The sequence below is a fragment of the Myotis brandtii genome, unplaced genomic scaffold, assembly GCF_000412655.1.
Source record: "Myotis brandtii unplaced genomic scaffold, ASM41265v1 scaffold1304, whole genome shotgun sequence".
Taxonomy (NCBI): domain Eukaryota; kingdom Metazoa; phylum Chordata; class Mammalia; order Chiroptera; family Vespertilionidae; genus Myotis; species Myotis brandtii.
This window is the reverse complement of record NW_005354612.1, coordinates 73,437-77,922: the sequence shown is the minus strand read 5'-3', so window position 1 is coordinate 77,922 and position 4,486 is coordinate 73,437.

Below are 4,486 nucleotides of genomic sequence, written 5' to 3'. Positions count from 1 at the left end.
GATCAGGCAGGCAGGCAAGCAGTTAGGAGCCAGCAGACCTGGATTGAGAGAGGGATGTCTGACTGCCGGTATAAGCCCCATCCTGCAGGGATCAGGCCTAAACCAGCAGTTGGACATCCCTCGAGGGGTCCCGGATTGAGGAGGGTGCAGGCCGGGCTGAGGGACCCCCTCACCCATGCATGAATTTCGTGCACCGGGCCTCTAGTACATATATATTTAAAAAACACCTTTCAGTGTACTTTACAGGAAAGGAAGACAGCAATAGTGTGATAGTGGAGGATTTTAACACCCCACTATCATTACTGGGTAGATACCCCAGACAAAAATTTAACAAGGAAATAGAAACCCTAAATGACATACTGGATCAGATGGATTTAATTTATATTTACAAAACATTTCATCCCAAAGTAGCAGAATATACATTCTTCTCAAGTGCACATGGAACATTCTCAAAGATACACCACGTGTTAGGACACAAAATAATTCTTAAGAAATTAAAGAAGATGGAAATCATACTAAGCATCATCTTGGATCACAATAATATAAAACTAGAAATCAACTAAAATAAAAATAAAACTCAAAGACATTCAAATGTATGGAGGTTAAATAGCGTGACATTAAACAATGAATGAACTATCAGAAGAAAAAGAAGAAAAGCCCAGAGTAAGTAGAAGGAGGAAAAAAATAAAAATCAGAGCAAAAATAAAGGACATAGAATCTTAAAAAACAACAACAACAACAACAAAAACAACAAAAAAACCCAAAAACACACAATAAATAAAAAGATCAATAAAACCAAGAGTTGGTTCTTCGAAAAGATAAATAAGATTGATAAAACTTTTTAAAATTTTATTTTATTGTTTAAAGTATTACAAATAGTAGTACACATGTCTCTTTTTTTCCCCCATTGACCTTCCCCTCTTCGGTTGATCTCTTACCCCCTCTTCCCCAACCCTCCCCAGCCTTCCTGCTGTAGTTTTACAGTCTGTTCGATGCTGCTCTGCCTCTGTATCTATTTTTGTTCATAAGTTTATAATGGTCTTTATTATCCATAAATGAGTGAGATCATGTGGTATTTTTCCTTCATTGACTGGCTTATTTCACTTAGCATAATGCTCTCCAGTTCCATCCATGCTGTTGCAAATGGTAAGAATTCCTTCTTTTTTACAGCAGCATAGTATTCCATTGTGAACTTTTAGCCAGACTTACCAAAAGACAAAGAGAGCAGACACAAATAAATAAAATCAGAAATGAAGAGGAGCAGTAACAACTGACATCACAGAAATAGAGAATTGTAAGAAAATGCTATGAACAATTATATGCCAACAAATTGGATAAACTGGGCAAAATGAACAAATTCTTAGAAACAAACAATCTTCCTAAATTGAATCAGGAAGAATCAGAAAACCTGAAAGACTGATTACAACTAATGAAATTGAAGCAGTAATAAAAACAAAAACTAATCTGCAGCAAACAAAAGTCCTGACCCCAACAGCTGCTTCCAGGTGAATTTTACCAAACATTCAAAGAACTACTGGTAATACCTATCCTCAAACTATTCCATTAAATTCAAGAGGTGGGAAGACTTCAAACTATTTTTATAAGGCCGGCATTATCTAATTCTAAAACCGGTTAAAGACAATGCAAAAAGAGAAAATTATAGGTCCATATTCCTGATGGTAGATACTAAAATCCTCAAGAAAAAATTAGCAAAGCAGATCCAGCAATACAATAAAAAGATACACCAGGTCCAAGTGGGTTTTATTTTGGGAATGCAAATTGTATATATGACATGGAAAATTGAATTTTGCCAGAGTGCAAAGACAGTTAAGTGAAGAAATTATTATATTTTCAACAAATTGTGAAGGAATAATGGGATAGCATATACAAAGAAATAAATTTTGATTTATTCTTCACAGCATACACAAATATTACTTGGAGATGTATCATAAACTTAAATATAAACTAACACTATATCACATCTAGAAGAAAATAGGATAAACATTTTTTAGCTTGCATTATGCAAAAATTTATCACATATAAAACTAAAAGCAACCAATGATATAATTAATAAATTGAAATTTATAAAAAATTCATAAGCATTTTCTAGAATTTTATTTGCTCCACATCTGTTCTAAGGATGAAGTATACACTGGGATTTATGGGTCAAGGTGCTTGCTTTTAATTATTTAAAGGAAAATAAACCTGAAAATTAAGTGCCCTGTAATTATTAAATAATTACCATTTCATCGCTAAATTAAACAATATACATTCTTTAGACATGTTGCAGAAAAAGATATTTCAACAACCTAAGAGAATGTCCACTATATGATATCGAGTAAACTAACTGCAATATCCAATTCATTCTAATTCAATAAAAATGAAAATGAAAACTTTCTGAAGGAAATAAACTACACCATTAATAACAAATATTAAGACATCCTCTTATTCCCTACAAAGACTGAAGAATTTGAGCTGGGACTATGGTCACTTAACTAGAGACTATTTTTTCAGTAAACTTTTCAGGAAGGTTTTGCTCTATGACCAACTTACGGCCAGTGATTCATGAATGAAGTGATATTTGAACACTGCCTTAAAAGGCATCCACCTATCCTTTCTTTCTTTTTTCTCTCCTCCTGTTCACCAGAAGTTACAAAATAGCCATGGGGGTGTAAAGTATAGCAAAAGGAACATAGCCAATGATAGTGAAATAACTATGCATGGTGCCGGGTGGGAACTAGGGAACAGGGAGGACACTTTGCGAAATATATGATTGTCTTGCCACTATACTGTACACCTGACACTAATACAAAATATTATTGAATATAAAATGTAATTGAAAAAAAAATTAAAGATTTTTAGAAATTATTCTGGCAATAGGCAGTATAGCAACTGAGAAAGAACATGAGATCGTATGAGAGCACAACATGATCGCAAGGTCTCTGGTGACTGGACACGGCCAGAATAGCCACCGGCTGTCCCAGAGCTTTATGCAAGACAAAGAACAAACTTGCAACTTTTTAAACTACTGTGATTGTGGGTCTCTCTTTTAGAAGAACTTCCCCTATATTCTAACAAATGTACTTATCTTGATGCTTTCATACATTTTCCAATTTTTCTAAAATAAATATGAACTACTTGGTAAATTTAAAACTAAATGTATTAAGTCAGCACAATATTAGGATACATGTATAAAACCATAGAATCCAAAGAAAAATAAGTGATTTCTGGGCTTAAATTTTAAATTCTGTTGACCAAGTAGAAATTAGAGTAAAGAAACCAAAAAAAGAAGATAATTGTGATATATTATAATTACATATTATGTGAGATATTATTGAAGGAATTGGGGCTCTTTTTACTTATAAATATAGGAAAAGAAGCAAGACATGATTGTTGCCCTTAAATTAAAAAAAACACTTAAATGAGAACAAAATAGGCATTTTTTAAAATTAACTTTATTGAGGTGACATTGGTTAATAAGATTTTACAGGTTTCAAGTGTTCAAGTCTCTATTTTTAATAGTACCAATGCCCCAAGTAAGAAAAACAATAAGGTATTGTGACACAAGATCACACAATGAGGAAGGCTCTTAGAACCTCAAGGTTTCTCAGAAATGAAATATCTTCCCAATAGAGAGTGAGGGGTGTGTCCCAGAAAGTAATCACTAAGAAGTGGATTACCTGGCCATGTGGATTTTGCACCTGGTGGACAATGTGATGAATTGGCTGTGATTCCTGAAGAGATTTCTGGGTGTTTCAGTTCTGAGATTCCCTGAATACATTAATGGAAACATTATTTTGGGCTTTTTATGGACATACTATAGGCCCAGTGCACAAAAATTTGTGCACTCGGGGGGGGGGGTTCCCTCAGCCCAGCCTGTGCCCTCTTGCAGTCTGGGACCCCTCGGGGGATAATCACCTGCTGGCTTAGGCCTGCTCCCCCGGGGATGGGGCCTAAGCTGGCAGTCAGACATCCCTCTGGCAGCCCGGCAGCCCTCGGGGGATGCCCACTTGCCAGCAGGGAGCAGGCCTAAGCTGCAGTTGGACATCCTTAGTGCTGCTGAGGAGGTAAGAGGCTCCTGCCACCACCGCTGTGCTGACAGCCATCAGCCTGGCTTGTGGCTGAGCAGAGGTCCCCCTGTGGGAGTTCACTGACCACCAGGATGCTCCTGCATTGAGCATCTTCCCCCTTCTGGTCAGTGTGTGTCATAGTGACCAGTCATTCCCAGTCGTTGTGCTGTTAGGGTCAATTTGCATATTACCCTTTTATTATATAGGAATGCCTGGCCAGCCTGGGTGAGGGGCTGATGGCTGTTCTCAGGCTGGTCACACCCCCTTCAGGGTGGTGGGGGGGTCCAGCTGTGGTGCCTGTCCAGTCTGGGTGAGTGGCTGATGGCTGTTTGCAGGCTGGCCACAGCCCCTTCAGGGTGGGGGTCCCCGCTGGGGTGCCTGGCCAGCCTGGGTGAGGGGCTGAGGGCTGTTTTCAG